The 25,812-nt window shown below is 42.0% G+C and overlaps 1 protein-coding gene and 1 pseudogene across 2 annotated transcripts in view; one reads left to right on the forward strand and one right to left on the reverse strand.

The window, feature by feature from the left end:
- Nucleotides 1–2,963: 2,963 nt before the first annotated feature.
- The window catches only part of SV2C (synaptic vesicle glycoprotein 2C), a 280,950-nt gene continuing 258,101 nt past the window's right edge, over nt 2,964–25,812 (forward strand). Inside the window, exon 1 of one of the 2 annotated variants that reach the window (XM_012462138.2) lies at nt 2,964–3,093. The gene's annotated coding sequence lies outside the window, so the exon portion shown is untranslated. The remainder of the gene's footprint in view (nt 3,094–25,812) is intronic. The other variant, XM_012462136.3, reaches the window with a different exon arrangement.
- LOC105723895 (peroxisomal membrane protein PEX14-like) lies at nt 19,534–20,620 on the reverse strand (annotated as a pseudogene).

The following is a 25,812-nucleotide window of genomic DNA, read 5'->3' on the forward strand; positions in this document are numbered from 1 at the left end:
TTGATAGTGTTTCTTTCCCCCACAATGGACTTAGATATTAAAATTTGGTGCTTATAAAAAAGAGTTTTTTTAAAAAATAAATAGTAACACTTTAATTAAAATGACAAAAGAGACAAAAAATAGTGTTGAGTGTTGTGGAAGCTGAGTGTTGGGATAAGAAGGGTAGGTGTCTGCATTTTGCTATAGACACCTGATGATGGTGAGGAGAAGTGGAGAGGTGTGGACTTGGTCTGAGAATATGGGGCTCTCTTCAGACCTCTGCTGTGAAGCCAGGTGTAACTCTGACTTTCCAGGGCATCTTACAAAACCAGTGTTCTCCAAAGCACAGCCTTTGGCAAACCTTGCTCCAACCACTAAAAGAGGAAGAGTGACTAACATTTATTGTATACTCATTATGCTCTAGGCACATGCTTCTTCTGTAAATACAATCACTGTAGCATCTGTACTTAGTGTGAATTATTTTGTCAAAACCACTTTGCAGATGTGAAAACAGACCTCTCTTACTCATTACATGTCTTTCATAGCTTGTGTTTTATCATCACAAGAAGACATTGCATTGAGGAAGAAAAGTCCTGATGTGTGGGAGGGCAATGACTTTAGAGCACTGGGATTCTGTGGGGACAGGGCAGGTGTACCCACTTTTCCTCCATCCGCTTCTACAAGACAAGTGTTTTCAGAAGAGAGAAAACATTTCCTTATAATGAAGGTGTGAATAAGACTAGTCTGAGTGCTGGATCCAAGGGGCCTGGGGCCAAGGTGTGTGCCAGACAGGACACTAGAACAGAACTGCTTTAGAGGGCAGGTCCAGGAACCACGGCACAACATCATCATGACAAAGTGTTTCCTGTGGTCCAAAGATACAATGTTAAAATAGCCTTTTCCAGTACAACCTGGTCTTAAATGGGATGTTTCCTGCAAACACACAATCAGAAGCACACAAAAAAGGAACTGTTACCTTCAAATGCATCAAGACAAGAAAATCCAGTGGTAGAAAAATCAATCCACTTTTAAAAATATCTCCCACGGACAACATAGGAGAATGATTTAAGGAAGACACGCATAGCATAAAGCACGCTGATTGTTTTTAAGGTTTGTTTCATGGTTTTCTGAACTTCCATAACTTGGAGAAACAATCCATTATTCTGCAACAGTTTGGGAGAGGTTCTCAAAAAGGTACCTGTGTGAGAACTCTGTGAAATGCCAGCACATTTTGCAGTTGGAAGCTCAAATTTTTATAAATAATGTGTGGAAAATCCAGGTAAGATTTGTTATTTTTTAATTTCACAATTGTATTTCCAATGCAGTATTCATAGGCACTTCCTTGTCATAGTAGCAGCACGTTAATTGTTGCCTAAATTATTATCTATTTAAATTCTTTAACTATTTAAATAATTATTTTATTAAGAAGAATCCATGAAATGAAAATGAGCACTTCACTAATTTTCATGTTGCCTGACCATCTCATAGCACCGCCTATGGTCACAGACAGCAAAGCCTCTCACCAGAACAAGAAAGACCAGCTCAGGAAGTGTAGGCTCAACAGGACATGAGAATCTTAAAGTTCCAGAGTGTCTGAACCAGAAAGGAGGGAAAATGAAAGGCCAAGAGTTGTCTCCATTTTCTTCTCTTCACAGTATCCTGCATAGTGGCACAAATCAAATTGGAAAGCCCAAGTTATAACAACACCGCCCTGAGCATACCGCCTGGTCCCACAGGATCCGCTGGGCAGGAGGCTCCAGCCTGGGGGTGCCTGATAGCTGTCCTTCCAGGGCGCCTGTATGATACATGTAGCATTTATATTTCTATCCACGCAGCATTCATTCAGCCATCCGTTCAATCACCTAGTTACACAGATGGAACACATTCGCAGAGAGATGTGTGTGTTTAAGTTCCAACCACTGCAGCCCGTACTGGCGCCGCGCTTTGTCTCGCTTTGAGTCCCCACCACAGGAACAACGATTTTGGAGAAGGCACACGCCTGTGTGACCGCTTCCCACTCCACATGGGTTCCGTGACTGCGCGGAGCTAGAGGAGTCAGGGACGTGGGAATGCCCTGCTTCCCGCAGGATCTGGATCCGGATGGCAGGGTCCGCGTTGAAAGGCCCGGGAGGGTGACGCCCTCCGATGCTGTTGCGGGGTGGGTGCGCCAGGCTTGGGTGTGGCAATCTCTCTCTCTCTCTCTCTCTCTCTGACACACACACACACACACACACACACACACACACACACATTCGGTTGTTTCTCCCTAAGGGGCCACTGTCAATGTCTTCCTGTGAGCCCAGCTGTCTGGCCCTACCTAACACCAGGGAGACACTGGACTTAACCCACCGAAGTTTTCTTCCGTTTGTTCTTGCTGTGCCCAAGTTTCCTCTGGACTTGTCTGCCAGCGTCGGGGTGGGGGCTGGGGGAAATGGGCAACCTAGCTTTGCCTGGTTGCTCCCTGGAAGCCAAGACAAAGTGAGCAAGCCAGTCCCAGGCCAAGAAATAGAATATAAACCCTCTTTGGCCCGGTGCTAACAGAGCCCAGCAGTCAGAATTCCCTTGCGTCTGACTGGAACTGACCGGGGCGCCGCCAAGTGCGCAACGCACAGTCACAGTCGGTGACTAATTGAGCACTGGCGCCCCTCTCCTTCACCTGCTGCAAACTCGGAGCCCTGACTTCTCCAGAAGTACCTACCGCTTGGAGGCGGCTCTGCCTCCCTGCCCCCCGCCCCCGCCCCAGGCCCGCACCGCAGCAGCGCCTCAGCACCGCGACTTCCCCGAGCACCGCGAGTGGTGCGTGGCGCCCGCCTCCCCCGCGCGCCGTGACTCCCTGCGCACCGCTCGTACTCTCGCCACGCCGCCGCCCGGCACTGCAGCACCGGGGGGAGGAGGCGGGCTGAGGAGGGGAGGAGGACCGCAGCGTGCAAGCCGGGAGCCACTTTCCCGCCCCTCCTCTCGCCGCTGACACGCTTAGAGGAGTCACCACTCCGCGCGTTGCAGGAGAGAGTGGCAGACGGAGGCGGCCCGGGGAAGCGAGCCGGAGCGGCGCCCGCACGGAGGAGGCTGCAGTGCTGACACCACTCAGAGCAAGGGTCTCCGACGGCTGGAGCGGTGAGTCGGGGAGGCGAGGCGGGCATCCGCGGGGGAAAGAAATCCAGACTTTCCCCAGCTGCTGGATTTCTCTTCGCGACTGGTGGCCGGGCGCTTCAGCCTAGGGAAGTTTTTGCTGCCTTTCAGAAGCGCAACTTTGACCCGCCTGCCCCCGGAGAAGCGGCTGCAGGTGCCCGCTGCTGGGTAGGCGCCTTTGTTGGGGAAGGACCGGGAAAGTCGGGGTACAATAGATACGGTGACTCCTGGTTCGCTAGGGTAGGTCTGGGGACTGGGTGACACTTTATCCCGGATTTCCAGGGGAGGTAGGTGGGCAGCAGCGGGGATGCAGGGGCGCGTCTGCAGGGACAGCCAGGCTCTTTTTTGCTTGTGTGGTTCGACGAGATGGGGTAGGTAGATTCACATCCAGCATCCTGGAGCCTAGGGCTGGGTACTGGGACCTGTACCTTCATAGCAGCCTTAGGTTCAACTTTTCGACGGGGATTCCTCTGCAGATGTGCGGGTAGCGGGAGAGCAGAGGCAGCCGCAGTAAGTGCTGAGGGAGCCTGAAAGAAACACCATGAAATGTTCAAACTCTCCCACATACATTCCCGAAGCGCCTGTGTAGCGTCTAAGCGGGAGCTAGAGAGGGCTGGAGAGCAGGGGTGCCCGCGGGGCTGAGACTCTTTGTCAGCGCCTGCACTTCCTACACAACGCCTTCATTCAGCAAAAACCCATTGGGCGCCTACTGTGAGCCAGGCGAGGCGCAGCCGACCGAAGGCTGTGAAGCTCGGAGGGGAGAGGGAGCGTTCCCGGTAAATAAGCTACCGAGGTGATCTTAGATGGCGATGAGGGCAGTGCAGGCCATCAGCCGACCCTTTCTCTGACTCTTTTAGTGGGCTTTTTCCCCTCCGCCTGGGTTCTAGAACTGGGAAGACTTTCCTCCAGAGCTTCGCGGGAAGCGCCCCGGGCTGGGCCCAGGGGGACTGCGGAATCCGGGAATGAACTTGGCTTGGGGCAGCCAGCACCCCGTGGCAGATGAACAATTGGGAGATCTGTGGGCGTGCGAGGACCTTCGGCGGCGCGCGGGGGCGGAGGGGGAGGGGCTGAGTCACAGTGGCTGGAAGTGCCGCCTGGACGGCCTGAGCGGGGGGCGCTCGCGTCACCCGCTACGTGTGCGAGTGATGCAAATGCAGACCCGCGAGGGGCGGGCTGGGGTGGCGGGTGGGGGCAGGCGGCGGAGTCTCCGTCTGGAAGCGCGCATGTGTGCGTCAAAGGCTCTCTGTTGATGGATGCCCCGCGGCGCGCCCGGCGCGGACAGTGGCGACCCGGCGGGGCCGCCGGGGGCGGGCGGATTGCGGCGGCGCGGGGCGGCGAGGAAAGTCCCGCACGGCCCAGGCAGGCAGGCAGGCAGCTCCGCAGTGCGCCGCAGTGCCGGGAAGGCGCCGCAGCGACCGGGCGCTCCCCGGGGAACCGAGGAGATGGGGAGCCTTTTAAGGCTCCAAGACAGGGATGCCCTGATGGTCTTCTCTCCTGCTGAAACTACTCCCTTCATACTTAGCTGATAGCGCGGTAGTTTCCGTTTAATTCTTATCCTTAATTCTGAAGAATATGGCACTAATCTCTTAGGCGTTCACTCATTTTCTATGGCAAGTTACGAAAGGCCTCGTGCTCATGGCAAGTTTTCATGTGAACGCCTAGGTATTGAGGTTCGTGGGGTTCTGTGATGCCAACCCATTGCGCCACCATTCTTCAGGATTTTTGGCAGGAGGCCTGGCCTCTAAGTGGAGTCGAAGAATGTCTTACAAAACAATGTGCCGCATTCCTCTTTCATGGCATAAAAACGCGTTAAAAACACCACTGATAATGCATTCTCCGGTGGAAAATAGTAAACCGAATCCACAATCCGGATCCATTCTATTCTTATTTTAAAGGCCACTTTCTGGAAACCCAATGACAAAGTTTTTCCACTGGCTTTACTGAAGGAGCTCAAATCTGCAGTATATAGGCAAAATGAATGAAAGGGGGCTGGGTTGGGAAAGAAGAAAGGAAGAAAGGGAGGGAGGAAGAAAAGCAGTTATCAAGGAACCCAGAGACACAGATGCTCATCACCATTTTCTTAAATATTGTGTTATGTCCCCTTGTGCGGGTTACTCAGCCTCTTGGGTTTATCTTCCACCTTTGAGAAATGTGAAAAATAGCTTATACTAGCTCTTATGTACCTTACAGGGTTGTTTTGAAGACAAAAGAGGTAATCTAAGAGAGCTTTGGCTTTGGAAATACACATTCTCTATGAATGGAAACTATTAGCAAACAAGGCCCCTACACATACACACACACACACAATTTTCTCTTTTAAAAAATTCTATAGACTTTTCCCAGCATTGTTTCTTTAATAAAATTTGGACCTCAATGTCAGCAAATGCAGAAAATAGACTTTTCCGAACAGTCTAATATGCAGTCTAATGCCATTAGCTGCTGACTGTCTGGAGAAGGAAAAAAAGAACCTCTGGATCACATTTGAGTATTTTGTTGATGTAGTGGAGAAATCAGATTTATTTTTCATGACTCAATGACAGTGAAAGTAGCTTCTCTGATCTGAGAAGCAGACTGGCCTAAGAACTTGTAGTAAAAATCCTATTCGTTATTAACCCTATCATATTCCTTAATTGTGGAAATGCTTCAAATAATAGGATGCAGTTCCCAATCTCCAGGAGATTACAGCAAAAGCATCATAATGTGCAATATATCACATGAGGACAAGTACCAGAAAACCCACTTCCTATAATTAGGGGTGTTAAGCAAACTTGATGACATATTGTATGAATAAAAGCATGTAATTTGTCAAAATGCCTCCGTAACCAGCCCACTGTTGTTATTCATATTACTCCATATAATGGTAGATTTCTGTGAGTAGTGAAAGCAAAATGCCTCATTCTGTGCAGCTATATCAGGGGAAAACCTACAATTCACCAGCGTACTTCTTGGTCCCATGTTGGTGAGGTTCCTGTTTGACTGTGGTTCACAGCATACATATTATTCTCCATTTAAACACAAACTCATCATTTCAACGAAGTCTATTTGTAAACCCAGGAAAGGCACCCCTGGCAGGTGTTATGTAGTGTGATCAACATTGCAACATTGTTTTTGCTTTTGTTTTGCTTTTTCAGTCTCTGCACAGTTGAGCAACCAGTGTAAAATGTTGCAGTGGTTTGAATTTGGAGACTGATTCTTTATTTGAGACAGCTGAGAGTAACAATGGGAATGAAGCTACTATTTTAATTTTTGCTGGAAATATGCCTTAATGAAATACTGAGACACATTTTATTTTACACAAACAATGTCCCTAGTTAAACCATTAACTAGACATTCTAAGTTAATGGTTCCATGGTTGAGACCAGAATGTGCTGTTTATCAAGCTGTGCTGAGTGAGTTAGATGTTATCACTAGGGAAACCACATGTGCAGATGCACTTGAATCAGTGAGCTTAGCAAGAACCCAGAGTGCATGGACTTTCTAAGCTATGTTTTCTCCTTTAATATTTACCAATGTCCCTCCTAATTAGGGACAGCAGTAGTATTTGCATTTCAGAATGGCTTCCCCATTGAGTAGAATTGAACAAAATGAAATAAATGGACAGGATGGATTGGATGGTTTGGTCCTTTCTAGTTCTAATATTCTTTCTCTCCAGGAAACAGAGAAATATATGATGAGTTATATTTTAAGTTTGAACTTTGCTTATAAGTAGTATAGAAAAAGTGTTTTTTTTTTTTTTTAATTAGCTCATGTTGAAATTTTACATGAAGCTGCAGGCTCTGTTTTTGTAGATAAATGGCCTATTAGATTTTCTATTATGTCATTAGATGTATGAATTAAAACAATTTTATGGAGCAAATTTGAAAAATAATTCCTGCTTAATATAAAGAAGATACATAAATTTGATATGACATTTAAAACATTTTCTGTTGACCACCTAATGCACCATATGCTTGCTACATCTTTTCCCAGAGATAGTATCTAGTACAAATGATTAAGACTGGATACTATCAGATGGGCTTCAGTCTTCTGACAATCTTGAACCCTCTTACATGCCAAGAGTACAGTGAGATTTATGACAAATGAAACAAGAGCTTTCTCTTGTTTTCTACTATTTGGAAATCCTATGAATTAGAATCCTAGAGTAGCCAAATAGACCAGTGATTCTCAAATAGTTGTATATATCATACTTTCATGGGGAGCTTTTTTAAGTCGGAATTTCTGAGCCCCATTCTAGACATTCTAAGTTAATGGTTCCATGGTTGAGACCAGAATGTGCTGTTTATCAAGCTGTGCTGAGTGAGTTAGATGTTATCACTAGGGAAACCACATGTGCAGATGCACTTGAATCAGTGAGCTTAGCAAGAACCCAGAGTGCATGGACTTTCTAAGCTATGTTTTCTCCTTTAATATTTACCAAGTATCTGCTGGAAGCCCTCAGTGAAATACCATTCTGTTTGGCAAGACAGACATAAAGAGGACTAACTTCTTTGGTAAAAGTCATAGGAGTGTGTGACATGGGTGGTTGGGAACAACTTCATGGAGACAGTTACATATTTGGTGTCAAAGAAAGGAAGGGCATTTGCGGAAGGAACATTGTAATGACAGGTCAGTTGAATGCAATAAAGACTGAAAACCTTTGCATGGCCTTCAGAGCCTTAGGTGGTCTGGCCTCTGCTCACTTCTGCAGCCTCATTTTACATAAGCCCCAAACCACATCCATCCCCAGAAAACTTTAATCATCAGTCTCCTTCTGCAACCTGCCCCAACTTATCTCTACCACATTAACTCATTATGCTCTTCAGATTTCAGTCTAGCTTCTAAGCTTCTGTTGTGAAGTTACTTTTAATACAGTGTACTTTTCCTCATAAAGTTGTCAGAGAAAATGTAATATTCTCAGTTGAATTTGAATTTAGATAAACAATAAAATATTTTTAATATAAATTATCTCAAATATTGTATGGGACATTGTCCTAGTCTGTTCCAGCTGCTATAACAAAATATTTTAAACTGGGTAATTCATAAACAATAGAAACATATTGCTCACAATTCTGGAGGCTGGGAATTCCAAGATCAAGGCCTCAGAAGATTTGGTGTCTGGTCAAGGCCTGTTCCTCATAGATATTCTCACATGGACGTGGCAAGGCACCTCCCTTCAACCTCTTTGATAAGGGCACTAGTCCTATTCATGAGGGTGAAACCCTCATGACCTACTTATTTCCCAAAAGGCCTCACCTCTTAATACTATCACATTGGAAATTAAGTTCCAACATATGAATTTGAGAGGGATACCAGCTTTCAGACCATAGAAGACATACTTACACTAAAACATTATTTGTTGCATATCAAAAACTTAAAATTATTTGAGTGTCCTATATTTTTATTTGTCAAATCTAGCAATCCTGTTTATGACGCTCACTAATTTTACAATTTCCTTTTTTTTAAAAAAAAAAAAAAAAGAGATTCTTTTATTAATGCCGGTCTCCCTTCACCAATCTACAAACCCTAGGAGACTGAGGACAGGATTAGGGATAAATTGGTCTTGTATTAATCTTGGTGATTTGTCCCTCATGTTTGAAATAGTATCTGGAGCATAGTAGGAGCTCAATAAATATTGTCAAATGAGTTAATGACCTGTTAGAGAAAAACAGTATAACCATAAACAAGTTTCTATTTTTTTTAATTCTAATGTTTATTTTTATTTTACATTCTGGGATTTATGTGCAGGATGTACAGGTTTGTTACATAGGTAAACGTGTTCCGTGGTGGTTTGCTGCACCTATCAACCCATCACCTAGGTATTAAACCCGGTATGCATTAGCTATTTTTCCAAATGCTCTCCCTCCCCTCAACCCCAGTGTGTATTGTTCCCCTCCCTGTGTCCATGTATTCTCTTTGTTCAGCTCCCACGTATAAGTGAGAACATGTAGTGTTTGGTTTTCTATTCCTGCATTAGTTTACTGAGGATAATGGCTTCCAGCTACATCCATGTCCCTGCAAAGGACATGATCTCATTCCTTTTTATGGCTGCATAGTATTCCATAGTGCATATGTACCACATTTTCTTTATCCACCCTATGATTGACAAGCATTTAGGTTGATTCCATGTCTTTGCTATTGTGAATAGCACTGCAATGAACATACCTATGCATGTGTCTTTGTAACAGAATGATTTATATTCCTTTGGTTATATACCCAGAATGGGATTGCTGTATCATATGGTATTTCTGGTTTTAGATCTTTGAAGAATCACCACACTGTCTTCCACAATGGTCAAACTAATTTACATTCCCACCAACAGTGGAAAAGCATTCCTATTTCTCTGCAACCTTGATGGCATCTGTTGTTTTTTAACTTTTTAATACTCACTGTTCTGACTGGTGTTTGAAGGTATCGCATTGTGGTTTCTATTTGCATTTCTCTAATGATCAGACATGTCGAGCATTTTTAACCATGAACAAGTTTCTTAATCTCTCTAAGCCAAAATTTTTTTAGCTGTGAAAAGATGATTTTGTAATCTACTTTTTAAGATGTTATGTAGCAATTACATAAGGAAAATATACACAAAGCTCCCAGCATGTTACTTCATAGGCACTGTGTACTTTAAAAGGTGTCTTTTCTTTTGTCTCTATATTTGTCTTGTAAAATGAGAGGATACCTTTTTGATGTATAAAATTCCATTTTCTTTTCATTATACTGCAATTTCAGAAGCAATCAATGTTTCCTGAGTATTTACCAAATGCAAGGTAGTCTGAAGGATTCAGTTATAAAAGTCCTGTTCTCAAGTAGTATCTATCCGTGGATTGGTAACACCTAGGGCCAGCTTCATGAGTCTTTAGCCTGAACAGTCACACTAAGCTTCACATTTAGAAGAGCCCTATGTTTGGTTTAGTGTTCTGCTGTCACTAACAAGGGGGTCCCATGTTTTCCTTTTGCATTGGGCCCTGCCAATTGTGTAGCTGGTCTTGTTAAGTTATGCATATTTGTATCCAGCACATGCATGCAGAGCATTGTATTTAGTCTTTATGGTAACCCTGAGCCTCTCATTACTCAGAGAACTTGTAATTTTCCTGAGATGCATGGCTTATAATTAACTAAACCAAGTAAGCAGACACCTAGTTCCGTATTCTTTCCAATACACCCTGCCTGTCTTCACCTGATTATAACCATCTAGTGTGTCCAGACCTTTGAATGAGCATCTGGAGCTTTTAGAGACACCTTAGTTCTCCTATTCTTCAGTGACTGCAGTAAATCCTCACTGCCATCACTGCTCCTGCAATTGCTGAACAATTGGAACTTGAAGTTCTAGTTCTGCCTCTGTAGAAACACCAGAAACACCAGCATCTTGATTTCTAAGATGCTATCTCTTCAAATATTTTGGTTTTAAAATCTGCAGATTTATGCAGGATAAATAGTAAACTTGGGGTGCTAAAATTTATCTAAGAGAAATATCTGAGATATTTTATTCTTTGCTTTAAATTACCCAGCTGAGTCACGCAGCACGGGAGCTTCTGCAGCAAGGAACAGCCATGCGTTTTGGCAGTTGGTAGAGAAGGTGACCCACTTTGTCATTTCAAGCTCCGACTAGCCTCTTTTAAAATACACGTATTTTAATATCACTTTTTAGTAGTTCTAAGCGTGCCCATTTTATTTCATTTTTGTGCTTCATATCTAAGAAGTCATATTCTAATAAATCCATGGAGCCATTGTCATGTTTGCCCTCACACCATTCTTTTCAACACATGACAGCATGCTCCAGTCAATGCATATTAAACACATCACTAGCTGCATTGAACACACAACAATTTAAGTGTAAAGATTATTACTTTTGAAGCATCCAATTAAATTTGCAACCTGTGTTTCCTGTTGGCCACATCCATGTGGAGGTAGAAATTACAGACTCACAATAGCAACTATAATCACTTCTCTGGTTCTCTTCTGACTCCAATTGTGGCATTCCCAGCCTGCTTCAAAGATTCCTCACTATTCTTTAAGTCCTTGGGGATTGCTCCTGTAGTCTTTGTCCCCTGCTCTGGTCCCTGCAGCAACATTACCACAGTGTTGCCCAGACTGCCTCTCACTGCCCAGAACACCTCGGCTCCAGCGTTGTGGAATCTGCTGTTGCTGCCCTGTGCCCTCGATGTCCCCGGAGAGTTTAGACAATGTGTGAATGTATGAGGGCTGGTGTATGGACACTCTAAGTGATACAGTGCCCTGTATTTATAATCAGTTCTCCCCCTCTGATGCAAGGCCGTTGTCCTAGGACCATAAATAATGAGCCTCAAATTGCCTTTCACTCAGAATAAGCTTTCTAGGAGACTTTTTTTTTTTTTTTTTTTTAAGCCTACAGCAGCTCATATTCCCAGGTGGTCTCCCAACTAAGTACTAATCAGGTCTGACCCTGCTCAGCTTCCGAGACGAGATAAAATCCAGAGACTTCTTAGCCCCTCCCCTTCTAGACATGCTCAGAGGAATCAGAATACTAAGATAAATCATCAGAATTTTGTATGTTTATTGCATCATTATTTGTAGTGGTGAAAAAATGGAAGAACCTGTATGTCTGTCAGAGCCTGATCACATTAATTATGGTTAATCCAAATAGTGAAATACTACACAGCTGCTGAAATGAATGAGGTGAACCTACATAGTAAAATGGAAATATTTTGAAGATGTTCTTAATATAGGAATTTATGACCAGAATATATAGTATGATTCTACTAAAAAGAATTTCAGGTATATTACAGAGTCTGGAAGAATAAAGACCAAACTCCTTCTTTTGGGGATATGGAAAGGACCTTGTGAAGTTTACTTTATATATTTCTGAATTGAGTTTTCAACAATAAGCACATATAACTTTTGTAATTAAGGCACTAGTAGAGGTGGTAAATATTCATTTCAATATACACCTGCAATGCTATTTTTCTAACATGTATACATATTGGTATTCTTGTGGCTAAGAAAGCAGTACCAGTTTTTCTCATGGATATTATTCCAGGCAATAGTGTAAGTGAGGTCATCTAAGTTGTGAGAACATAAATTGCTTTGGTACTCAATAAAACTATTTTCATTTTGAATGAAAAAGGAACATAGCTATAAACATTCAATACAGTGGCCTTTGAGCAGGGGCTGCTTATTGCTGACTTAGGTAATTAGAGCTGAGGATCAACCCCCGTTCCTCCACTCCCATCCTCAGTAAATCTTATTTGTCCAATAGCTGTCAAAAGCCTGTATTAATACTTGGAATATTTTGCTTTTAGGCACATTTTTCGCTGTACTATGACTGTGTGTTTGATGGGATGGGAGATTGGCAATTTTTTATCTTCTCTTTCCGAGGGCTGGGAATGTTCTCCCTCCTCCCATCTCTTCTTCCCCAACTCCCACCATACAGATGTTTATCTATGGAAAAGTCTCCTAATTATCCTTCAATCCTCAGCTCAAAGGAGGATTGAGACTCCACAGCACTCTCTCAGTCTCTCTTCGGCCCCTTGCAGCTCCAGCCTTGGAGTGCTTCTCATATTGTGTCATGGTGGCTGCTTTATGAGTATTTTCCTGCTAGACTCTTATACCTTGAGGAAGAGGCCAAACCACTGAGATCTTTGTAACTCCTGGCACTGGACACATAAGGGCTGGAAGTATTTTAAATTATTTTTAAACCTTTTTGTTAAAGCATATTATATAGAAAGAAAAGTGCGTGTTTGATAAAGGTACAGCTGAGTTGATTTTCACAAACCGAACACATCTCTTTATAGAGTACCCATCAAAAAACAGAAATAATATTTCTAATGCCCCAGAGGCCCCTTGCATGCTCCTTCCAGTGATAACTATTTCCCGCTGTCCTGACTTCAGTCCTTTGGATGTGCTTATCAAGTTCTCCCTCTCCTGCTCTGAATTCCATTGTTCCACGCACAAGGTCTGAGAAGCTGCTTGGCAGAGCCTTGCTACTGCCAATGGACATGCAAGTGGTGTGACTGTGTCCAGAATGCTGTTTGGGTTCCCAGAACTTCCAGTCCACAAGGCAGAGGCAGAGAAAGCAGCCCCTAATTAATTGCACACATAGCTGTCTGCACTGCAGAGCAGCTTGGCTTGTGACCTAATTCTAAGCCCCTCATGAGCAATTCTGTCATTTGACCTCCACACCTTGTCCAGAATTTCACAAAACTGTTCTTGCACAGTCCTTTAGACCTAGGCCTTATTCATCTTACCCTCCAAACTTGAACCCACTCCAGTGGGTCGGAATGGAACAAACTGACTTCCAGACTCTTCAAATTTCTCTTCTATCAGCTGGCTTCTGAGCAGCAGTGGTCTGGATAAAACACATCGCATTCATCCCTCTCTCTGTACTAAATATTCTGAGTTCTTATTACCAGACCAAGAAAACTCACTGGCGAACCCTGGACTGTCATGAAATTATTTTTTTCCTCTTGTAGACTTGCTTCTAATGTCTTCTTTCCCTTTGGCATCACTATTCCAAGGAACAGTTTTAAGAAACGTCCCATATTTATTTTAAGGATGTTGCCCATTATATTACCCATTGCCCTATTCATTACTGTCTATTTAAGAAATGTTTTTGGAGCTGGGTGCAGTAGCACACAGACTTGTAGTCCCTGCGAGGCCAAAGCAGGATTGCTTGAGCCTAGGAGTTCAAGACCAGCCTAGGCAACATTGTGAGACCCTGTAAATAAACAAATAAGTAAATAAATAAATAAGATATCTTTGGAGTTTCAGCACTATAAGAAACTGAGAGTCTCCTGAGCACTGATTTTGTTTCATCAATTAAATCCATGATGGTATAATTTTTATCCACAGAAAACATAGATCATAAATATATAGCTGGATCAGTTTGACAAGTGTATACATCTATGTAGCCAAAAGCGTATCTCCATTACCTTAGAAAGTTCCCTGTATCCCTTTTCATTCATTTCTTCCTTTCCCAGAGACACTGTCCTAATTTTTATCACCAAAGATTAGGTTTGTGTTTACTTGAAATTTAAATAAAAGGAACCATACAGTATGTACTCCTGTGTCTGTTCTCTTTCTTTTAACATCGTATTTTTGAAAAGATTCATGTTTTTATGTGTATCAGTAGTCAATTCTTTTTTATACTGAATGAATAGTATTACATTATGTAAATATACCACAATTTGTTTCTCTGCTTATCTGTTGATAGATATTTGAGTTGTTTACACTTGGAGCTAGTAACAATAAACTATCTATGAACATTTTTGTGCATGTTTTGCTATGTAAGGTAATATTCACAGGTTATGGGGATCAAGAAATAAATATATCGGCCGGGCGCGGTGGCTCACGCCTATAATCCCAGCACTTTGGGAGGCCGAGACGGGTGGATCACGAGGTCAAGAGATCGAGACCATCCTGGTCAACATGGTGAAACTCCGTCTCTACTAAAAATACAAAAATTAGCTGGGCATGGTGGCACACGCCTGTAGTCCCAGCTACTCGGGAGGCTGAGGCAGGATAATTGCTTGAACCCAGGAGACGGAGGTTGCGGCGAGCCCAGATTGCGCCATTGCACTCCAGCCTGGGTAACAAGAGCGAAATTCTGTCTCAAAATAAATAAATAAATCTTTGGGGAACAATTTTTCTGCATACTACACCTTCTGTATATCTTCTATGGTGAGGTGTCTATATACTTTCCCATTTTTCAGTTGGATTGCTTGTTTTCTTATTGTTGAGTTTTAAGAGTTATTTGTATATTCTGGATACCGGATATGTGTTTAATAAGATATGTGTTTGCAAATATTTCCTCCTAATGTGGCTTCTCTTTTTATACTATTGACAATGTCTTTTGATAAAAACGGTTTTTAAATTTTAATAAAGTCAAATTTTTGTCTTTTTTTCCTTTCATGGATCATGCTGTTGGTGTGGTATCTAAAATTTCTCACCAACAAACACAAGGTTATGTAGATTTCCTTCAATGCTTTCTTATAGAGACTTTATAGTTTTACATTTTATAATTTGGTCTATAATCCCTTTTGAGTTAATTTTTGTTTAAAATGAAATATACAGTTTCAGAGGCTTTTAAATTAATAGACTTTATATTTTTGAGTGGTTTATAGAAAAATTGAAAATAAAGTACAGGATTCCCAGCTACTCCTCCCCTGCCAGTTCCCGGTTCTTGCATTAGTGTAGTAGATTTGTTACAATTGATGAGCCATTACTGATACATTATCGCTAACTGAAGTAGTAGAATTTCATCAATATGCCTCTGATTAATTAACAAATTAGTTTCTTTAATAAAGGCTATCCAGAGTTTCAGTTTCTTCTTATGTCGGTTTTATTGTGCAACCTTTTAAAAAAGAAATTTGTCAATTTTATCTGGGCTGTCAAACTTATTGCATAGTTATTTATCATCACTAGTTTGTTTTTATCTTGTAGACTCTGCAATTCTTATATCTAATTATATTTACTTCATTGCTTTGACTTCTTAGAAGGTCAGTCAAGTTTTTGTACTCTTACAAAGTCATATAGCATTGTCCAAAGACCTTTAAAAATATATATGAATTATTTAAGAATAATTTCTATTTCATTAGAACATGAAAGATCAGTTGCCTGTGGTTATATAAAAGGTTTTTTTAAACTCATAATTTATTTTCTTTGTCATTGAATAAAAGCCCTAAAAATATCAGAACATTAATAACTAGATAGAATGCTATATTTAGTTAATTTTTAAAATAGCTAAGTGATAGAAGCCAAGTTTGTGGAATATACCAATCCTTTTGAAAGCACAACTGTTGATAAAAAAATGAATTACTCATGGGTTTTCTTTGGGTCTACTCATTACTTAATGCTATCTGTGTTTAAAATCTAAAAGGATAAATGACTTCTGATTTGAATTTTGATAACAAAGGCTTTATTTTGTGAAAACTATGGGCCTTAATCCTTATTGCATCTCTGCCTGCTTTTGCATTAATCTGTCAGGATACAGGAAACTTTGCATATACTATCTTTCCAAGTGATTGTAGGGAGTGAGTTCATGAAATACACATTGGTGTGATTTGTTGAAGGGTTTTTCTAATACCCAGCAACTCATATGGCTTGGATTAAGCATTTATGTTTATATTACACTAGTTAACTTCTATCTTTTCCCTAGATTTTACCCATTGCTTCTTTTTCCTAATATCTATCCATTTCACATCCAATATCATAAATTTCTTATTGGCTTTTCCTATTCTTCTTTTAACAATACTTGCATTCTTTATGCTGAAAAAAACAGAACAGTCTCGTGTGATATGTCAGACATTTATTGCCACATCATGCTGCTTAATCAACCACTTTAAAAGTTAGTGACATAAAGCAACAGTCATTTGTTTTCATCCACAAATCTGTAAATTGGCTAAGGGCTAGGTGGTCTGGACTGAGCATAGCTGGGTTGTTTTCACGTTGCATGTTGAAATCAGGTCTTTTATCCTCCTGGGTTAATAGATAACCCAGTTCATATTTTCTGTGTGGAGGTAGCAGAAGTATGTGAAAAGTGAGCAGAAATATGTCATGCCTTGTGATGGTTAGTTTTATGCATCAACTAAACTGGGCCATGGGATGCCCAGATATTTGGTTAAACATTATTTCTGGGTTTGTCTGTGAGGATATTTCTAGAGGAGATTACCTTTTGAGTTGGCAGACTGAGCAAAGCAGATTCCTAGCCTCACCCAATCTGTTGAAGGCTTGAATTGAATAAAAGGCTGAGTAAGAAAAAATTCGTTCTCTCTGCCTGTTTTTGAGCTGGGACATTGATCTACCTTTGGATTCAGGCTTTGATTTAAATTATACCATTGGCCCCCCGGGTCTGCACTTCTCAGCCTCTATTATTGCATGAGCCTATTTCTTACAACAAGTCTCTTTATTATATCTCTTCATATTTATATCCATAAGTGTCCTTTTGGTTGTATTTCTCTGAAGCTAATATCTGCCTCTTAACTCTAGACTCATAGCTGGTACACTGCCACTCAGCCCACATTCCATTGACCAAAGACCTGCAGTGCACAAGACAGTTCCACATAAACAAAGCCTTGCCTTGCATATCGCACCATTTTCCAGTGTCCCACCAGATATCTATTTAGATAAAAAATCTGTTTCTGATAACTTGGACCTACATTGAATTCTGTTTTATATATAAACACAGTATCTTTTGATATGTTGTAAATTTTCCAGGAGTAAAACTACTTGTAAACCAAGAGGAGACTATATTTTGTTTTGTTTAAAGTCTTACTGAGAGTTGTTCCTCATTTCTGCAAATCACATCACCACTGGTAACAAACCCTACTTGTGACATTAAGTTGCTAATAAGCCCAGCTGTATTTGTCTACATTGACATTTGTTGCATTTGTGATGATTCTACACTTAGATATTAGCATCCCATGTCTTCATATTGTATTTGAGAGCTGTTACACTGGAACATGTACACATTTTAAAACATAATTTATTATTTCTCTGTTTCCCCTTAAGGCATTATGTTCATATTTTAAATTTATGTGTAGAGGTAGATTATCTATGAATATTATTTAATAAGGCATTGCTAAATATATGTTATTACTAGGTGCTTTTGAACATCTCTAAATCCTCTGTATTTTAGACTACATTGTAGTAAGCTGACATATTTGGAGGTGGGAAAGGAGCAGGCTGTAATACAGAGAGCTCTTCTATCTTAGCATTGTGTCTGAAGTGAATATGTTCCTTCTGTGAAGACAGTCCCATTATTCTCTCTGGCAGTAGTTGAGAGAGGGTAGTGTGTGCGCTGGGCCTACCTACAGAAATGGGTGGTCTGGAGAAAATGTGCAAGCTTTTACCATAATTCTGCCTCTGAGACTCACCTGAAATCCAGGGAGTCTGAAGACTTGTCCTGTGAAGACCCTGAGTTTTTACTGGGAATTTCTGATTTTCATTAGTAATGAGTAGGAACAAGGGAAGCTTAGGGAGAAAAGAAACAGGTGTTCAAAGATGGCTGCTCCAAAGTTCGGGAGATGCCCAGTAGGAATCTGGTGGTTTCTTTCTAATACTATTCTTTAACTTCTGTTATTCTTTGAGGTCACTGCCAGACAGTGTTTCTTGTGGGAATCCCCTGCCAGAGTCTTCTGTGTATGGGAGAGGGAGCCTCCTGACTTGCTTCCTGAAGAAACTCTTACAAAAGAGGGGCTAAAGGCCTGGTGATTGATCTTTGTCCATAAGCTCAAGGATATTTTATTTACCTATTAATTGAAACTGATTTAAGACTGATTCAAAGGGAATAAATCAGAAGACACTGAAAGAGTGACCGAGGACTAAATAACAGATGCTGCTCTGTGTGCCTTTTTATCTAAAGCTGGAGTATTGATAAAGGCATCACACTCTATCTGTGGCACGCAGAAGACGTTATTGTTGAGGCAGAGCTATCCTCATTTATTGATAAATACATTACAGCTAATTGTTTCTCCAAACATTCATTACTCTGAACCTGATACGTAATGATCATGCCTGCCTTTGGCATACAGATGTGTGTGCACAAAGTTTGATTATATTCAACGGCAGTAAATGCAAAACAAAACAAAGCAAAACAAAAACAATAAACTGTAAAGGTTAACATCCACTTCCCAGAAAGCCTGAGGAGAAAAGCCAGTGATTAATATAATTAAATGTGAGACATGAATCCAGGCCATCTTATACCTGCAACTTTATTTAATATCAGGAGAATTATGTGATTTTTTTTTTGTGGCAATTGGTTTTTATTACAATTATATACAGTCCTACGTTCCGTTCTGAGGTCTATACATGATCACACAAATGAACATGTGTTTCTTGGCGGGAAGGACAGAGCTGGCTGTAGCTCAGGAAGACCCAGGTGCCTGGCTCCTCCGAGGGAGCGAGCGCCCGTCTCGCCATGGGATTAGCTGAACCATTACACGGCAAGCGAGGGCATCAGAAGCGCAGCATGGCTTCATTTGTCTGGGAGGACGATGGGGCACGGGTGGGATTGGGATTGGAGACAGGCGCCTGAGGGGTCCAGGGCTGAGCCCAGGGAAGGAGGGGGATGGCAGACACCAGAGGGACCGCAGCTCCTCCTTCACGGAGGAGTCGGGAGGCAGTAGGGACGCTAGCTCTGGCCTCGCGTGGTAGTCAAGACCCTCGGCAAACACACCCTGGACAAGGCGTCTGTCCTGGAGAGGGGGCTGGGTAGGGGCTTGAGCCCCGAGGCTTCTCTGCTTTCAGCCAGACTTGAGATCAAAGCTGAAGACCGCTGTGCCTGGGGCTGTGCCTGGGGCTGGGGGCCCGGCGAGAGGAGGCCGGGTGGACAGAAATGTGAGTTTCCAGGCTGCACTACAACTGAGGACAGTTCTGTCCCCCACCTGGGCTTCAAGCTGCCCTCCCAGGGCCAGAGCGGGGTGGGCACGACCGGCACCCCGGACGCCATGCTCCTGGCTGGAGGCGGGCGCGGGCCTAGTTCCGCTCGCTCTCGTTGCTGGCGCCCTCGGGCCGCAGCAGCTTCTCTACCTGCTCCTTGATCTGCCCGTCCCCGACGGTCGGACCTCTGCACCCCCAGGCAGCCCTCCTCGTCGTCCCCCTCGTGTCTTCCCCTTCTCGCCCTGCACGTCTATCTGCACCTGGCCCTTGACGTCCGCCCCCTCCTCGCCTTCCTCCTGGGGGCCCAGCAGATGGTAGGTGGCCGCGGAGCCCGCGGGGCTGTGGCCCTCCATCCCAGGCGAGGACAACGTGAACTCGCTGCTGACAGGTGAGATGTCGCTGCTGCTGTGCTGGTTCAGGGCTGCAGGGCTGGAGGGAGATGGTGGCTTGACTGGGATCTGCCAGGAGGGGATCTTCGGGGCTGACTGGGATGAAGGGAACTGCCTCTGATTTAAAAGAAGTGCTTTCAAGGAGTTAATTTCAGACTTGAGTTCCATGATATTCTGGGGCTCCAGGATCCAGCTGGTGGATGTGGTGGCCTTGGCAGTGGCCAGCTCTTGGGCGAGCTCCTGGATCTTCTGCTGCTGCAGAATCAACAGCTGCTGGACGGAGGTGAGGGTCGTCTGGAACTGAGTCACTGTCTGGGCCACGCTGCCACTCAGCTCAGAGAGAACGGCCTCCATCCTCTCCAGCTGCTTCCTGTCCTCTCGGCCGCCCAGGTTGAGGGGGAGCAGGTATTTCTTATAGAGTTGATGGAAGCCAAATGCGATGCCTGCTGTGATGATGGCCAGGGCTCCATGATCTCGCCATCGGGAGCCTGGGGGGCTGTATGGCTGAGATATGAGGTGACAGGGCTGGACATGAACTACCTGTGTGGCTGGGCCCAAGGATAAAGGCTCATGCGCGGCAGTGCCCGACTGCTGGAAGCCCATATCAGTCTCTTTATCTGTCAGCCCTTTCTTCTTAAGGAATGCTCTTGGGTTGCAAGTGGGCTCTGGCGGACCCGGGAATTCTGGAGAAACTTCACTGCCCTGGCAATCAGCGGCTCTCGAGGCAGCACATTTTGACTTCCTGGAGCAGAGCTTGGCTGGCTCGACTGTTCTGCCTGCTCCGAGAAAGCCATCTTTCTGAGGCCTGTGATTCTTCTTATGGGCTGACATCAGCAAAACCTGCTAGCCCTAGAAGATGTGGAGGCATTGGAGCTCTGCCTAAATTGTCCACTGATGGGGAGAATCTGAGCCGAGATTAAAGGGATGCTTTGCAATGAAGAACTAATTTATGTGCTCCCAGCTTTGGGGCATTATGTACTTTCTTATTACCACATTATATATTATTACCTTATTATTACCCTATGAGTTACTATGTTGATTATCATGTCAGACAGTTGGTGTAATGTCATATTTCACTTACAAAAAGTCCCAATATGATGGAAAATAACAGTTCATGCTGTATCTAATCTGCTGGCTTAGAATTTTTTTTCCTAACTAGATGATTTTGAAATTGGGTACTACAAAATTTAAAAATTGTATGATGAGCTATCTTTACCTAAGATTGAAGTGCTATAAAATGTATACCTGAGGTCTTGAGACTTCTAGTGATGTTTTTGAAGTTAATTTTACTGTACCTCCTGTTTGCCATCGCAGCGCTTTCTTTTGCTTGTGTGTGTGTGTCTTGTCTTCATGTCCTATTGCTGCTAGTGATGAGTTATAACATCTTCACTCAGGAAATCATGACATCATTAAATGCCTTCTCAGGGTTCTCTGATCACATTGTACTTTTCTGCTTTGAATTCCTTCTTCTCTTCCAGGATAACCAACCACTGATTTTCAGTCTGGTTGACATGTGACAACACAGAAGTCTATTTCATAGCAGTTTTCACTGTGTCTTTGACTGACAGCATTGGGAATCGGGATCTCTAGCTTCTCAATGTAACAGCTTCTCAGACAACTATTGCTCTCATTCTCAGCCTGTAGGCCATTTGGGTTAATATTCAAGATAGTTCAGCTTAACCCTCTATTAATGATAAGAAGGATTCATATTGTTTTTTCTGATCATACTACCAGGTTTTCCTTCTTTTCATCCAAGCTGAATATCTCATCGAAAATTTCAAGTTTAATTCTAAAAACTAATATATGTCTGTGTGTGCATATTTCTTAGGCTAACAAATTTGTCATGTCTCAGAAGTAGTAACATTGAGAGTTGTGGTTAGATGTAATTCTGGCTCTTATTTGAATTTTTAGAATGTGCCCAAAGTCTCTGAATGTACAAATTTATCAGTAAATTGGCCAAAATCTTTGTAAGATGCTCAGTAAACATTTACTATGTCAATTAGCCATAAAATTAGTAAATTCCTTTTATCTTTGTTAAATATTAAGATAATAGGAAAAGGAGGCATTTTAGATAAATCATGACTCTTTTTAGTTCTGATGCATGTAAAGCTGCCTTTGGGTCAACTGGAGGTCAAGTTTGGCTATTTATTTGCTTATTAGCTCATAAGCTACAGCTGTGTTAAATAAAATAAATGCAGCTTCACAGTATGTAAGAAAACTAGCATCAAAACTACGTTTAATTCAACTTGGCATCAGTTATTGCCCTTAAAGAGCACTCTTTCCTATGGGATCATAAAAGGTGCTAGAATTTCTCTAGAGATAAGAAGTCACACAAATGATTTAATAACAGTCTTTAAGTATTTAAAGGGCATATGCCAAAAGATAATGCCTACTTTCTCTTCTTAACAGGATTGAAGAAAATAGACATTAGGAGATAATTGAAATATTTTAAAAAGTGAAATAGAAATTTTAACCAATTTCGGCTAACAAATCGGCCATCTCCCTTGTGCAAGGGATATGCTATGCTAATTACAAGAACTGAGGTGGGTGGGATACAGCCCGTGATCTCAGAAGCATGCACACCTGTGTGGGAGACCTCAGACACATTGTCTATTGGTACTCTGCAACAGAGTGCGGATTTGCGGATTCAGTAAAAGAAGTCCAGAACTCCATGGTGGTTTGAAGGCGGCAGTCTGGTGTTTGCTCAAGGTAGGGTTTCTCAACCTCAGCACTACTGACATTTTGGGCCAGATAATTCTTTGTTGATGGAGGCTGTCCTGTGCATTGTAAGATGGCTTATGACAGCTTGGCCTCTACCTACTAGATAACAGTAGCGTTTTCCCCTGCATTATCACAACCAAAAATGTTTCCAAATATTTCCTCATGTCCCCAAGGTTGAGGGTTTTGGGGAGTGCAAAATTGCCCTCATTTGAGAACCACTGATTTAGAAAATGCCTTTTGACATTCTCCCTAAAGTACAGGTAAGTTTTATCAGGCCAAAAGAGGGAGATGCAGGATGTATGAGGAGAGGGAATCTTGTGACTAGGGTGCAGAGGTGGAGCACCCTGGGTGATTTGAGAGGTGACAAGTGTCCTGTTGTTCTGGGACAGAGGACAAAAACACAGGCAGTGGTGAGAGATTTAGCTGAAGGGTGGGTGAGACTCTGTAAAGGTCAGGTGTAGCAGTTTGGGCTCAATTTCAGCAGAAATTACCTTTATCAGAATCACACATTTAGAAAGTTTAATTTGAAATCAGTGTACAGTGGCTTAGGGCAGGAACAGCCTTGGGGTACAGATAGCAGTTACGAGTGGCTAATTTTCATTACTTCATAGAGATGAAATTCTGTTCTTCATTCATTCTGTGAAGTGGTTAGCCCATATGTATTTATCACATCTCTTAAGTGCTAGGCACTGCCCCAGCTGTGGGAGGTAGGACCTAGAGGACAAAGTGCCTGTTCTCAAGGAATTTACAGTTTAGAGGGGTTGAGATGGACAATTAGAAAATAAAAATGAAAATATCAGAAGAGCTTTCAAATCATACTTAAATTCTATGAAGACAGTGCACCAGTTGATGTCAGAGACAGTAAATGCCAATAATTATGATAAAATTCATTGTAAGAAACTGAGACATAGTTTTGTTGCAAGGAAATTGCATTTATATCAACATTTATTAGAAATTCATCCATAGGTGGCCAAAAATAGAATATATGTTCTCCTATTGACACATGACAGTCTCTGCTATGAAGAACATTTCTTTGTAAATTTATTCGTTGTAGAGAGGCTTTACTGCATGACATTGAGACAGAGTAGAAGGGAAAGAAGAAAGAAGGCAACTAACATTTGCAAGGTTTCCAACACATGCTGGCTGTGCTGCTGGCCACTGGTATTTAGTTTTTATCACACCCTCAGTCCAGGCCACTGTCATCTCTCACATGTAATAATATAACAATTTCCTAACAGAATCTTTGGACTTTAGTTTTGTCCATCTTCATACCATTGCCCTACCTGAATGACCTTTGTAAAACACAAAAACACCTTGTCTGTTCTTGTGTTTAAATCACCAATGGCTGTATCTTCACTTAATATAAATTAGCAATTCTTTACCAGAACCACAGTGCACTCCCTCAAGCCCTTGATGGCATCATGTTCTCCTCTGCCTGCCTGGGGACTCTCCACCTCACCCTCTACCCACCCACCAGATCACGTAGCTAACTCTCACTCACCCTTCAAGACTCAACTAAAGACCTTACCTTCTAAGGTCCAACTTAGGCACCCTTCCAATGTGCACACTCCCAATGGGTTGTGTTATCCAGTAACAATTACTCTATGTTGTGAATGCTCATTCCCTTGTCTGTATTTTGAAAGTTCACTCTGGTGAACCCAGGAGGTGATGCAGGGCTTGGCACAATCACTATAGATGGAATGAATCAGCATTTTAGAAAGGAAAGGGCAAAATCCCAGAGAATATATATTATTTGCTCAAGGTCACAGAGCTTTAAATAGAGGTTTTATACTTGTCTGGCTTAAAAACCCAGGTTCTGCACATATACCAAGGGAATCTGTGTGTTCTGCAGAGCCATGTGAGAGCATTATAAAGACTCATTTGGCTTAGATGGTTTACTTGTAGCCTTGTTGAGAGATATACATTATTGAATAAATATACATTATTAATCACTTAGAAAAACATGACCCTGACTTTAGCAGTCTCTTTCATTGATGTGCTTCTGTGATTATCACCAATCTAGAACTGCCAAGGCTTGAGGCCTCTCTGTTTGTATCCAGAGGCAGCCTTAATGTTTGAAAGAGACAGATTTTTTAAATTAGTTTTGTTCGTTAATATTCTGTTGAACATTGACACAAGTGCTTTTTCTTACAGAACCTGGTATGTGTCACTGCTTCCTCTCCCCATTCTGTTAGAGGAGTAGTCCATAAGGCAATATAGGAATGTGTAAAAGAATGCAATAATGCATAATTAAAACTGCTGAAATATTTAGTATTTTGTTTAATGGATCTCTAAAGTTGTAGCACCTTTGATTCATTATTTACCATTCTGTATTTAGTCCTCATACGTTTTTGTAGTCACTGAAATGCAAAGCAAAGAGAGAAAGGGAGAGAGAGGAATTTTGATATATTATTCACCTGCATCTGAGCTTATTCCTAATTTAAAGACTCTAGTAAATAGCATCATGTTTTTCCTGAGCACATAGAAATTTAGAGAATAATTTATAAAACAAAATATTTCAAGTAGTATAATACTGAAATTCTCTTAAATATTAATGCCCCTTCACTATGTGTCTTAAAAGGATATATAAGGATTACAGCAAAGAAACCTGAAATTCGTCTCCTTTGGATTCTGTTAATCTATGGAGTTTTCACCATTACCACTTCTGGCCAACCTGTATGGGTTTGCATGTCAGCCTATGGCACATAAAGACAGCCATAGCTTCACCGGGCAGTTGTATGCTCTTCTAGCAATATGCTAGTTACTTATATTAAGTTTGATTAATAGACTAATAATAGCAAATATTTATTGAATGCCTGTATGCTGTTAGGACACCTAGGCTGTTTATATACATTATCTCATTTAAACATCACAGTTCTATGAGATTGGTACGATTAAATTTTAAAGTGTTTTCTCATGAATTCTATTAAACATTTAAAGATGAAATAATATCTAATTTAAACAAGTTCTTTTAGAATATAGCAAAAGAAGGATACACTTTCCAACTCATTTTATGAGGACAATGTTACCCTAATACAAAACAATACAAAGATATTTCAAGAAAACAAAGCTACAGAAAAATATCCCTGATAAACATAGATGCAGATGCCCTCAGGAAAATACTAGCAAGTTGAATCCAGAAGTGTATGAAAAGTATATACATCATGATCAACTTTATGTAGTCGTTGGAAGGCCCTAGAAATATGTTCATTTCTTAGGCGACTTTAACTCATTTGCAAACATCAGAATACAAGTCAGCAGAGAG

Source organism: Aotus nancymaae, unplaced genomic scaffold (genome assembly GCF_030222135.1).
Source record: "Aotus nancymaae isolate 86718 unplaced genomic scaffold, 86718_ANA_hifiasm-v0.15.2.pri h1tg000014l, whole genome shotgun sequence".
Classification (NCBI taxonomy): domain Eukaryota; kingdom Metazoa; phylum Chordata; class Mammalia; order Primates; family Aotidae; genus Aotus; species Aotus nancymaae.